We start from the raw sequence: 13,575 nt of genomic DNA, 5'->3' as shown, positions 1-13,575 counted from the left end.
ATTCCATTCTGACCTTCCCTTCCTTTCTTTCTTGAGGTAATCTCTCTTCTCAAAGGCTGGCTGTATGGTTGGGGATTTGGTCCAGGGCTCCATTCTCAATGTTGTATGTAACACATCTCTTCTAGTCTCCTCATGAGTTGCTGTTATTTTCTGCCGATAGCCTCGATCCAGCCCAAGCATGTATACACTCATCATGCTGACCTAGGCTTCTTTGTTCTCAGATATCCCTCCCCATCTTAAGAGGACAGGACTTTGAGACAGTCCAGCAGGTATATTAGAGGTGCTCTTCTCAGCCTCTGCCGCTCTCTCTTTAACAATACACTAAACACAAGTCTTCCAAAGAGGTTTGTATTTCTCACCAACTATATTCTGTGAAGCTGGTCACATGTGTCTTCTATTCCCAGATTCTCCTAAACATATCTGTGTATATATAAACTGCCCAGCCCCACTCCTCACCCCCACCACCCAGATCACAATTCCAGGCAGCCTCCGAGTTCTAGTCACATTCCCTCTGATCTTCTCTCAACCAGTGATCAAAACTGGCTCCATGTGAATGGGGACAATGCTTTCATGGCATTCATACAGTCTTCCCTAGTGTGCGGTTTGCTGTGTCAACTCTGAGCCCTGAGTTCCCTAGGTTTTGCTCTTGATATTCAGAGTCCCTCTTTCGGAATTCAAACAAAACTATTGTCTCTGACTAAAGTCTACCCATTCCAGCTCAAAAAGAGGTTCAACTTTCAAACTTTTGACTTCATAGCAGATTTACAAACGTCTACCTATGAGCTCAAAAGTCAAAAATTTGACTCTTTATTCCCTTTAGATTATTGTGCATGCTTGTTTCAGTGGGTAGTATGCCTCAGCCTCCTGATCAAGCTCTACTGGGAGAAAGGTTCCAGGATGCAAAGGAAAAAGAACTATGTAAAAGGGAAACTATCTCTGGTATTCTTTCAAAATGTTAACCCAATAATAAATGAGGGACTAAAATAAAATAATAGGGGCACCTGGGTGGCTCAGAGATTAAGCATCTGCCTTCCCCTTCAGTCATGATCTCCAAGTCCTGGGATAGAGTCCCATGTCAGGCTCCCTCCTCAGTGGGGAGTCCTTCTCCCTCTCTTTCTGCCTCTCTCCTTGTGCGATCTCTCCCTTTGTCTCTCTCAAATGAATAAATAAAATCTTCAAAAAAAAAATAGGATCCAAGATTGAAAACATAGCCATCCATGTTAATTTGCAAAGGAATGGAAATAAAGCATTTCAGATTTTGTTTCTAAGATGACACTTACTTTTTGATAAGCTTCTCCTCATAAATTTACAACAAAATAAAAAATGTGGCTTCACTATTGACATTTGTCAGGAAATCTAAAAGAAGTCTTACATAAAACAAGGAATATCCTGAGATATAGGATTTGTTCTCTCAGGTTGATAGAATGTCATTAGAATGTCTTTCCTCATAGTTCTGGAACTGAAAGCAACCAGATCCCAGTAAGGACAAAGGCACATTTTCCCCTAATTTGAGGCATTTCCATTTAAAATAGAGTAACTGCCAATGTGTTGACTCAGGCTTTCCTATTCAAACTGTAGTACCTGAACTACAAGCAAAGGCCTCAACTGAGAGCTTGTTGGAAATGCAAAATATCAGGTCCCTCCCCAAATCTAATGAATCACAATCTGCATTTTAATAGAATGGGTCCCCATGATGTGTCTATACAAAATCTAAGAAGCCTGAGGTCTAAAAAGGGGGGGGGATATTTTACTAAAGATAGAGGTAACCAATGTAGTAATTAAGAGCTTCTTTCTGAAAATAAAAGGTAATCTTAATATTATGTGAATAACATTCAATGCTGAGATATATAGTCACCTAACAAGGTACATTAACGTTGCTCATGAGCCAAGCACAATATATGAGTAACCCCAAACTGTCCATTCTTTCTATGCTGGTATGAATTACCCCAAGTCCACTGGCAAAAATAGAGTTTAGGGAGTTTCACTAAGTACAATCACTAGTACTCACTCTGTCTGCTCTAAGTTATTCTGCTGTAGCCTGAAATAAAGTTGGAATCTTTAAGTATTTCTCAGTGAGAATTCCCCCATGATTTCATGTGTGTGTATGTGTAAAGCTGTGGTTGTAAAGCTAACTGAAAAGCGGGATAGCGTAGAGTGATACAAAAACAACATCAAAGAAATGTCGTTTTCAAGTCTTTTAAAAATTTCATTGGAACAGTTCCTACATTAAATGAAGTCATGTTGATGAATATGACATATTTGAACATAATCCTATTTTCAGTTGCTCCATCAAAAATCTGAAACCATGTGTGACATGTTTTTTAGTAGTCACAATAAAAGCTTACTGTGATCATTTTCCATCATAACTACTCCCTGATGCATCAACGGATAACCAGGTCTCCAGAACTGAAGTGAGACTTGGAGTTAAGTAATCATTCAGTAACGCCTAATGCAAGGTATGGTCTTGGCCCTTGCGGATGCTTATAAATGTTTATTGATGATAATTGTCTTATAAAGCCACCACTATTTGTTATGAATTACCCAGATTGCCTTTTTGGAATTGTGAATGTTCTCTAAATAACTCTACGCTTCATTCTGATTCTTCAGCCCTGGCATGGATGTCTATCTTGAATAAGTTCTTCCAAAAACGCCTTGGAATACCCAGTTTTGAAAACTTAGCATGCCGTTCCTCTTTCAGCCTTCTAATTTTGTCTATTAAAGTGTCTATTAAAGAATATTGATGAATTACGAAGATTAAACTTCAAAATTCATTCTAAATTATTTCTCAGGCAGAAGGAATGACTTGTTCCAGACCATCTGTAATCTCTTAGCTCTTCTGGCCCACAGCACATAGTGGTAAGGCAGCTGCTTGTGTTGGAAATATCATAGATGGCAGTTCTACCACTGCTTTCATGAAGTTTACTGATCTAGAAAGAATTACAGCAGTATCTACTGGCTACTCAAGATTAACTGTGTTTCATTCAAGTAATATACTAGGTGCTTTTCATTTTGTTATCTTGCTTAATCTTAAAAACATCCTATGGGGTAGGTGCTATTATCATCATTATTCATATTTTACAAGTGAAGAAACTAGGGACTTACGCCAAATAGCCAGTAAGTATTACAACCAGGATTCAAGGCCAAGTTGTCCTGCTCCAGGCCTCCTCTCCTTTGAGATTTTCATTACCATGAGCTTTGCTTAATATAGTTCCCTATCTTAAGCTACCCCATCCAAAGGTGAATAACACTATTCAGGTGAATATAATTAACCTTTAAATTCTTAAAATAGAAACCTACAAACACATATATACTTACAAATACAGGCTTGAAATAGAGCTGTTTCTGAGTCATAAATGCGATACATGAAGTGACATACACCTGGTACAAACCTATAAAATGTAAATGAAATGAGAATTACTATGCCATTCCTGCTGAATAATATCCAGTCTCACAGACATCAATGCAAATAGCTAAATGTACGGGAGAAGAGAATTTGTATTCTCTAAATAGAGCCTACATGTGCATTACAATTTGCATATACAAATGGACCTACACATATGTACCTCTACAGTTAATACACACAAAGGACCATTTTTACTTAAGAAAATCCCGAGGACTTTCTGAAATCAGAAGTCCACTTCAGGAATTTGTTCATTCCGTGTGCATGGACATCATTACAGGCTGAAAGCTTATTAACTATAATCAAGAAGGTCCTTTTGGAATTATCTTCCTTAGCCTACTTCCAGGGGAAATCATTTGTAGGTTTCTTCAGGGCAATGGTTATCAACCAAGTGCTCAGGCTCATTTTCAAATATTCCAGACCAAATTTACTGTAATAATGATAACTGCTCTTTCCGTATCCTGATCTTTTTAACTGTTATACATCTTTTCATCTATTTCCATTTCCCTTAGGTAAAGTACAGACTAAGAAATCATCATACCCATTTTTCAATACTATACATCATCAGAAACAATTTTGATAATCATATTATTAGTGTGCATAACCCTATCCTTCACAACTCTACTAAAAGAGTCACCTAAATGTCCTGTTCTTGTTCGCACGCTCTATTTATAACTACAAATGTCAAAGATTCTAAATGAAGTGTATGAGCCTTGATTGATGAAGAGAAATGGCTCTCTTTTCTGGCAAGTAAAAAACAGTTAATAAAATCCTAGCACCTGCTTAAAATTGATCTTTAAATTCTTCAGAATTGTTCCTTAGTTAATTCAGGTGACACACATTTGTATCCCTGTTCAGGAATAGTTTTTTAATGCATGATTATTTGGGAGAGATTATTAGATTTATTACCTTTGCTAATGAACACTTAGATAAAAGAGGTATTCTCAAGATAAGTATTCTTATGACATGAACTCTGATTACCATATATTAATTTTCATTTCAAGTTAGAATTATATAAAGAGTGAACCCAGTGGCTTTTACATATAGAAAATGGGACCTCTCCAAAGTACACTCTGCTATAATTCTCAAGGGTCCCCTGTCACATTTGTAATGTAGCATATCAGTAGAACTAGAATTCATCATCGTGAAAGCAATTCCAGAGGTTTAAAGAAGCAGTGGATACACCCTAACCACAGTGTTAATCTCAGAGCTTTAAAATACTGTGTTAGCCCTGTTTCAGTGGGACTGGGGGGACTGGCTTTAAGAATGGTCACTGAAGGGGCGCCTGGGTGGCTCAGTGGGTTAAGCCGCTGCCTTCGGCTCAGGTCATGATCTCAGAGTCCTGGGATCGAGTCCCGCATCGGGCTCTCTGCTCAGCAGAGAGCCTGCTTCCCTCTCTCTCTCTCTGCCTGCCTCTCCATCTACTTGTGATTTCTCTCTGTCAAATAAATAAATAAAATCTTTAAAGAAAAAAAAAAAAAGAATGGTCACTGAATTGGCTGAGATGCCCCTTCCCATATATTCTATACCCAAAAGTCTCTCACTTATCTGCCCCTTTTTCACAGCAGCATTTAACACAGAGTCAAATGTAACAGAGAATGCAATTCCTTAGTAACTGCAGGTGCATCTACATCTCCAATATTTGAGACAATGTCACAACATCTCGGTACCAAACAGTGCCACCAGGGCCACGGAACTCACATTCTCTGCAGGGTATGTCCGTGTCCTGAGAAGTCTTAGGCTGATAAATATATCATGAAGCCACAGTAACTAGAATTTTAAGAAAAAATTGATTTTGTCTATTCACTGGAATTGAGCAGGAAATAAAAAATTAATGGCCTTCATGATATCTAAGAGTAGAGGTGCCTTATGAGGCCAGTATCACCCCGATACCAAAACCAGATAAAGATACTACCAAAAAAGAGAGAGAGAGAGAGAGAACCATAGGCCATTACCTCTCATGAATATAGATACAAAAATCCTCAACAAAATATTAGCAAATTGAATCCAAGAATATATTAAAAAATCATATATCACAATCAAGTGGGATTTATTCCACAATGCAAGGGTGATTTAATATTCACAAAACAATCAACATGATTCATCATGTCAGTAAGAGAAAGGATAAAAACCATATGATCATTTCAATAGATGCAGACAAAAGCATTTGACAAAGTGTAACATACATTCATGATAAAAATCCTCTGCAAAGTAGGTCTGGAGGGAACATATCTTAACATAATAAAAGCGTTATGTGGAAAAACCCACAGGTAACATCATCCTCAATGGGGAAAAAAAGAGAGCTTCCCCCTTAAGGTCAAGAACAAGACAAGGATGTCCACTCTCACCATTTTATTCAATATAGTACTGGAAGTCCTAGCCACAGCAATCAGCAACATAAAGATGTGAAAAATATTCAGATTAGTAAGGAACAAGTAAAACTCTATTTGCAGATGATACAATACTGTATTTAGAAAACCCTGAAGATTCCACCAAAAAACTACAAGAAATGATAAATGAATTCTACAGTCACAGGATGCAAAATCAATGTATAGAAAGCTGTGGCATTCCTATACACTAATAATGAAGCAACAACAAGTGAAATTCTAAGTGGCTCATTCAGTTAAAGTGTCTGACTCTATTCATCCTTGACAGTAATTGGTATCATCAGGATAAACATTTCATTACTTTTTCTGACTTAAAATTGATCCCACAAAAATGTGCAGGCTACAAGAAGATATATGCAATTCATATATCTGACAAAGGAATTGTATCATGAGTATATAAAAAATTCCTACAAATCAAGGTACAGATGTAAATGAAAACAACTCAATTTTTCAAATGGGCAAAAGAAAAGGCATTTAAAAAGGAGAGTATCAAATAGCCAGAAAAAAAATAAGGTGTTCAACATCAATAGTATCAGGAGGGGAATGCAAATTAAAATCACAATGACATTCCTATAATTACACAGCCACCTGATAGGCTAAAATTCACAAGACTGCTAAGACCAAGTTTTGGCAAGAATGTGGAACAAACAGAATTCTTATACATTGCCAGTGAGTGTGAGGTGGTACAACTTTGAAAAATTGCTAATCAATCTATTTGAAAGTAAAATACATACTTATCTGTATGTATTCTATTTCTAGATATTTATAGTATAGAAATAAAAACATATCTGTGAGAAATCTAGCTAGCTAGCTAGCTAGCTAGCTATTATTTTTCATTGCAGATTTATTTATAATTGTCCAAAACTAGAAAAAATAATTCCAAATGTCTATCACAAGGGAGTGGATAAATAAATCATGGTTTTTTCATTCAGTGGTTTATTACTCAACCATTAAAAAAGCCAGAAAACAACTATTTATTGAGACACTACTATGTGCTACACATTGGGATTTACACATAAAAAGCAGTTACAAGAAATTTTGCATATTTTATCTTGAAGGATTTAGAACTTCAGAAAGATTTTATTTCCATTTCTTCTTCCAAATCTACACTACTCTAACCTCTTAAAGAGAAACAAAACAAAATATTCATCAAACAGAAAATAATTTCCTTTAATAAATTTGTGACCATTCCAAAAGATTAGTATTCACAAAATAAGAGAAATACGACATAAAACTTTTCCCCTAAATCATGTATTTATTTGCTTATATAATAAGATAATTTCATACATCCAGACTCAAATAAAGTCATGTTTTATCCATACATAAGAATCTACATAACAAATGGTGTCCATGCAATTTTTTATTCTAACTATGGAAGAAAGAATCCCCAGATCTAGACTTTGCCTATAGTTAATTACCTTTTTTTTTTTATCATGTTTCAACAGACAGGAGCCAACAAGGTACTAGTAAATAATAACAAATAGATGGTGTAAAATAAAACCTTCTTAAAATGCTTTCCCAAATATATATTCATGTTTCAAAGGCACAGGAAAAGTCTCATAGACTCTCAGTCATGCTGAACATCCAAGCAAACAGGAAAGGCAGAATAGCTTAAATACAAAATGAACGAGCCTACTACTTCTTATATAAAAACACAGATATCCAGCAAAAAATAATAAATTGACAGGATTGTGGACTCTAGGACTTCAAGACACTCTATTTTGGCAGACACTATTTTTGCTCAGTATATAATACTTCACCAAAAGTAGAAAATGGATCCATCCTTAATAGAACAGATGATTAATCTAATCCTTATTACAAATAATCTCCCTGATATATAATTTCTACTCATTAATGGTTTCTATGCACAAGCAAAACTGTTAAAGGCAAGCCCTTCAGACATACACATACACACTCACACACAAAAAGAAAAAGAGAAAGGAAAGGAAAGGGGAAAGGGAAAAAGAAAAAGAAAAAGAAAAAGAAAGAAATGAAAAGAGCAGGGAAAAGAAGGAATGAATAGCAGAACCCAAAATGGGTAAAATGGGAAAGGCTGATCAGACAAAAGTTTTGGTAAGAATGTGGAGCAAACAGAATTTTTACACATCACCAGCGAGTGTAAGGTGGTACAACTTGGAAAAATTGCCTATCATTCTATTTAAAAGTAGATTTTTAGTGAAATACAGTAAATGTGCTTACTACTTTTGAGGAACTACCAGAAAGATGTAAGACCGAAATAGGCTTATAAATAGGGAAGCAATGAAAGTGGTAAGATATCCAAGGGGCAGATTATAAAGGATCTTTTTTTGGAATTTTTTCTCAGTGTGATCAGAGGCCATTGCTGTTTCTGACAAAAATCTGTTTATAAAATATCATGCTTTTTATAGTGAGTAGAGTAGAACAACGTAGTGAGAGTTTAAGTCCCAAGGAAAGCAAGAGGTCATTACAGAAATGAGGGGCTGGTAGCTTTATGAGAGCAGTAGCAGTGGAGGGAGGAGAAGACAGGATACATAATGAATATTGAGCCAAACAGATAGGAAATGTCAGGAAAAGCAAGCACTCAAGGATAACTTCAAAATGTTTGTGCTCAACAACTGAGTGAATTTTTATTGACAGGAAAGAGTAGAGGTAGAATATAGTGGACAGAGAATGGAAATCAAGAGTTCGATTTGAGACAATCTCAGTTGTAAGGGTCTATTATGTACACATCAAAGTGAAGGTGTCGAGTATACAAACTCAACAAAGTATCTATTATCTATCTATCTATCTATCTATCTATCTATCTATCCATAGAGAGAGAAGGGGAGAAGGGAGGGAACTGGTCTAATTGGTTATTATATATTATGTAAAATTATATCTATATATAATTTTCAAAGGCACAGGAAAGCGCCTTTTATATATATGTAAAGTGCCTTTTATAAATATTATCCATATATAATTTAGAGACACTGTTGTTGAATTAAATTTACAGTATCATGACCAGGTGAAACTGAGTAGAAATTGAGTATAGCATGCCAATTCCTTTTAGTCAATTACTTCTCCTCCATCTCCTCCATTTGGGGCCAGGCAATTCAGGTGGTATTGAGACCTAACTGAAACTCCTTGGCTTAAGCAAATCAGAAATTCCATCTGCTTGGCAGTGACTTCAGGTTTGGGTCCAGTCCAGCTTTGGCTATGGGAATAGACGATCTTCAAGGAAAAAGTTTTTCCTGATCTCCCATGAAAGCTATCAGAAAAGAGGTAGTCTTTAGAGAAAAGCTTGAATTAAGATGAAGCTGACCCTGTAGAGGATAAAGTACAGAAATGGAAAAAAACTAAGTACTTGAGGTTGTCTCTGATCAACTATCAATTGAATCCAGTGTATCTCTGAACTTCCAGTTTAAGAAAACCAATAAGCATCTTAACTCAAGCAGATGTTTCAGTTGCTTTTATTGATTTTAATAAGCGTCTGAGACAAAAAATAGAAATAAAGGTAAAAAGGAAGCAAGAAAGGGAGGGAGGGAGGTGGAAAAGATGGGGAAAAAAATGCTTTAGTCTGAGTATTACAAAAGAAAAATGAACCAGAGAAGTGTATTCTTTCACTCCCTAAAGTGAGCTTTTATAGCCATTTTCTTGCAAAATCTACAAATATTACCAGATGTAGAATAAGACTGAACCTTCAGAGATTTGGTCCTCTCAGGTGGTTAAGATACCCACCAAAAAGAAGGACCTTACTCCTCTTGGTTTTACAAACAAAACTAGACCCCGAGGAAAGTTGGGTGCTTGGTCAATGTTACATTGTCTAACTGCTCTCAGGTACCACATTGTTAGAGAATTCTCTTGCTCCTGAAATTTGCTTCCTCAAGGCACTCTGCAAAAGTTAATCAAGGAATCCTGATGCTTCTGAGAGCCCCACAGCCCACTTGAGGGAAGATTTGTCATCATTGTGTTCTTAAATCTCAATGGAAACGATTGGGACTTTATTGTGTAAGTGTGTTTTTAGAGCACTGTACTCAACTGTTATTTTCAAGAGATCAATAACAACACCATTTAAAGTATTTTTAAAATCCATTTTCAGCCAAAACATAACAACTGACATTTTACAGCACCTGAATTTTCAAGAAATACTCTGAACAAAATGAAACCATTTCAATTAGCATGGCATTAATTCTGCTTTAAAGGAATGGGGAAGGGGGTGGCAGGGCTCCTTTCCCCTTAATTCTCTATGCTGTTCACCTAGACTTGGCCTGAATGCTTGGCAGATGCAGGGGGAGTAATTGAGGATTATGTTTATCCTTTCTGTTGACATCTGGAAAAAACCCCAGGCAAAAGTCAGCAGCCGTTAATTCAAATAAGTATAGTTCCTTTGACAATGCAATTGAACATCTTTCTTTTTCAAAGATGTAAAGCCTCTTTCTAATCCATCATGTTTTTACCACATCTAAGCTTTGCCACATAACTTACGTGTTGGGAGGCTGTTCAAATAACATTGTAAGTACTTCCTGCATTTCTAATAAAGATGAAGTTATAAAAGAATAATATTTTTCAACAGCCCAATTTTGGTAACTTCACACATACCTTAGAAACACATGCCAACTACCTCTACAGGCACCTTGCTTTCTAACATTGTGTAGTTTAATATGCATATGAATTATTCATGAAGTATTCCTAATTGATATTTGTTATTCAGATGAATTGCAAAGCTATAGATCTTTCCATCCTTAGAAAGCATGTAGTCTGGTTTATAGGACATTAGAATAAAATTCAAATATTTATTTATTTATTTATTAGTTTGTTAGTTTTGGCAAGCAATGCTTGTATTTGTGACTGGCAATTTACAACTCTGTCTCCTAAAAAGGCACAAAAGCTGCTAGCCACTAAGGCTGTCAGAGTCATATTCAAAGTGCTTTTGACAAAGTTCTTGTATCTCAGCTACCTGCTGTGTCAGAGAGCAGAGTATCCAAAGGCTAGAGAGAGAAAGCAAAATATAGATGAGATAATTGTCACAGTGGCTACTTAATTGCACTTGAGTAGATACACTTTATAAGGACTATTCAAAACAATATTTGAATTCACAATTCCTTTGTCCTAAAAGCTTATACTCCAATCATTTTTAATAAAACAAAATATATATCATATGGTGTAAATATACATACACACACACACATTCCCAATTCCTGAATTTTAAGTCATCTTTAAATGTTCCTAATGAGATATGGAGGCAAGTAACTACATCAACCTGTTTCCTCTGCATTGTCATTTTGTCACAGCTGGGTGTCTTTCCGTTTTAAAGTAGATTTTTAAAAGGTATCAATACCCAGTACTCTGTCCTACCACATCAAAGTCATTTTTCCATAATCAGAGAGGAAAATGCTTTGGAAGGTAAAAAACAAACAAACAGGGCGCCTGGGTGGCTCAGTGGGTTAAGCCGCTGCCTTCGGCTCAGGTCATGATCTCAGGGTCCTGGGATCGAGTCCCGCGTCGGGCTCTCTGCTAAGCAGGGAGCCTGCTTCCCTATCTCTCTCTCTCTGCCTGCCTCTCCATCTACTTGTAATTTCTCTCTGTCAAATTAATAATAAATAAAATCTTTAAAAAAACAAACAAACAAACAAACAAAACCCCCAAAACACACGACCTTAGAATCATGGTTTGATACTGATTCTGTTGAGTTTATAAAATTGCCAAAGCTTCTAGTTACGATCCCTAAAGGGGTCCTCATTAACCAAACAATGAGACAGACACAGTAGTGGACCCTGTAAATTAGCCTTTTGCCATGGTCTCATCATTGCTGAAGGTACTGCATCCTGACATGGAATAAAAGAAAACAAAATGGAATGTGAATTTCAAGTGAATAAAAATAATAAAACATTATGATAAGGGTTGTTATGAAATTCACATGAAATAAAACTAAATGTTCTATATTAATTTAAATGCAATGTCATATTAGAAAAAATGATAGTGGGATGCCTGGGTGGTTCAGTTGGTTAAGCTGCCTTTGGCTCAGGTCATGATCCCAGGGTCCTGGGATGGAGTCCCACATCTGGCTCTTTGCTCGGTAGGGAGCCTGCTTCTTCCTCTCCCTACTGCTCCCCCTTCTTGTGCACTTTCTCTCTCTGACAAACAAATAAATAAAAATTTTAAAAAAGAAAAAATGATAGCTAATTTTAGTGTATACACTGGAGAAATGAAAGATATGTCTTCAGAAGAGGAGTTATGAAAAAATATACTTGAAAGACATTGATATTAAAGCACTATGGAGAATTTAGCAAATTAGTTTGACTTATTTTGTCCTATTCCGTCAAAATATTGACACTATAGTTTATGGGATATTTAAAATATCATAACATCCATTTTTAAAACAAAATGATAAATCCCAGTTTTCTCTATTCCACAAAGTTTATTATTTTTCTAGAGGACCTGAAAAACATAGCTATAGGTTTTGATTTAGATCTGATACATTTAGAATGTATCAGATATATAGATAGAATAGATATATAGAATTATGATATATTTAATTCCTAGAGGGAAGTGCCATGTAATGAGGATGGGAATCTGAAACCTTAAACTTTGGTGTTGGCAAGGCCAGGACCGAATAATGTATTTTCCTTCAGAAGTTTCCTCTGTCTCAGGTAATATCAGAATAACTATTTATTTTGATTTTGATATTTGGCCAATATTTAATATTTGGCCAAATACTCCTAAGGAATAAGTATATTATATACACAAATGTGGTAAATAATGAATCTATCTTTATTTTTTTATAAATTATTTCATTAAGGTATGTACATTTTTTTTTAAAAAGATTTTATTTATTTATTTGATAGAGATAACAAGTAGGTAGAGCAGCAGGCAGAGAGAGAGGGAGAAGCAGGCTCCCTGCTGAGCAGAGAGCCCGATACGGGGCTCGATCCCAGGACTCTGGGATTGTGACCTGAGCTGAAGGCAGAGGCTTTAACCCACCGAGCCACCCAGGCGCCCCTGAATCTATCTTTAGAGATACACATCAAGCCCCTTCATACACACACACACACACACAAAGAGACTGCTTATAATGTTAACATATGAAAGACAGATGCAGTAATTTTTTAACTATCTAACTCTGAAATCAGACTGCTTAAATTCAAATCCCATTTCTGACAATTATTGTATGATGACCTTGGGGAAATTACTTAACTTTTCCACACTTCTCATTTCTTTATGTGAAAATAATCTATCTCTCTCATAGTGTGTTTTGATGATAACAATTATTATAATGTATGTGAAAGTACTAAGAACAATATACAGCATATATGAAAAACTATGTAGAAATTTTAGCTATGATCATCATTGCACTGATGCAAATAGAACAAGATAGTTTATAACACTAGAATATAAACTTAAGCAATCAGGCAATCAAATGAAAAACAAAAATTTAAAGAGCAAAAGAAGTAAGATTTTATGCTTGCCTTTACTTTAAAAAAATGCAGATTTGTATTATTTTCATTATGCTTGTATCTTCTATAAAAGCTTTTATAATCCATCAAATTGTATCATTTCAAGTTTTCCCTAGTGTTTTTCTTCAATTAAGTTCCCTCCCCCAGAAAAATTTAAAATAAAATCAATTGCTAAGAACTTTAGTCATTGGGTGCCTGGTTGGCTCAGTGGGTTAAGCCGCTGCCTTCGGCTCAGGTCATGATCTCAGGGTCCTGGGATCGAGTCCCACATCGGGCTCTTTGCTCAGCGGGGAGCCTGCTTCCTCCTCTCTCTCTCCGCCTGCCTCTCTGCCTACTTGTGATCTCTCTTTGTCAAATAAATAAATAAAATCTTTTT

The 13,575-nt window shown here is 35.9% G+C and overlaps 1 long non-coding RNA gene across 2 annotated transcripts in view; it reads right to left on the bottom strand.

Annotated features, from left to right (window-relative positions):
* Window positions 1-13,575, bottom strand: part of LOC132028829 (uncharacterized) — a 290,655-nt gene that overhangs the window by 39,059 nt on the left and 238,021 nt on the right. For both annotated transcript variants that reach the window (XR_009407561.1, XR_009407560.1), the window contains exon 2: window positions 3,316-3,389. This is a non-coding gene — a long non-coding RNA (uncharacterized LOC132028829). The remainder of the gene's footprint in view (window positions 1-3,315; window positions 3,390-13,575) is intronic.

The sequence above is a fragment of the Mustela nigripes genome, chromosome 12 (genome assembly GCF_022355385.1).
Source record: "Mustela nigripes isolate SB6536 chromosome 12, MUSNIG.SB6536, whole genome shotgun sequence".
Taxonomy (NCBI): Eukaryota; Metazoa; Chordata; class Mammalia; order Carnivora; family Mustelidae; genus Mustela; species Mustela nigripes.
Note: the sequence above shows the minus strand (reverse complement) of the source record. Positions and strands in the feature narration are given on the sequence as shown.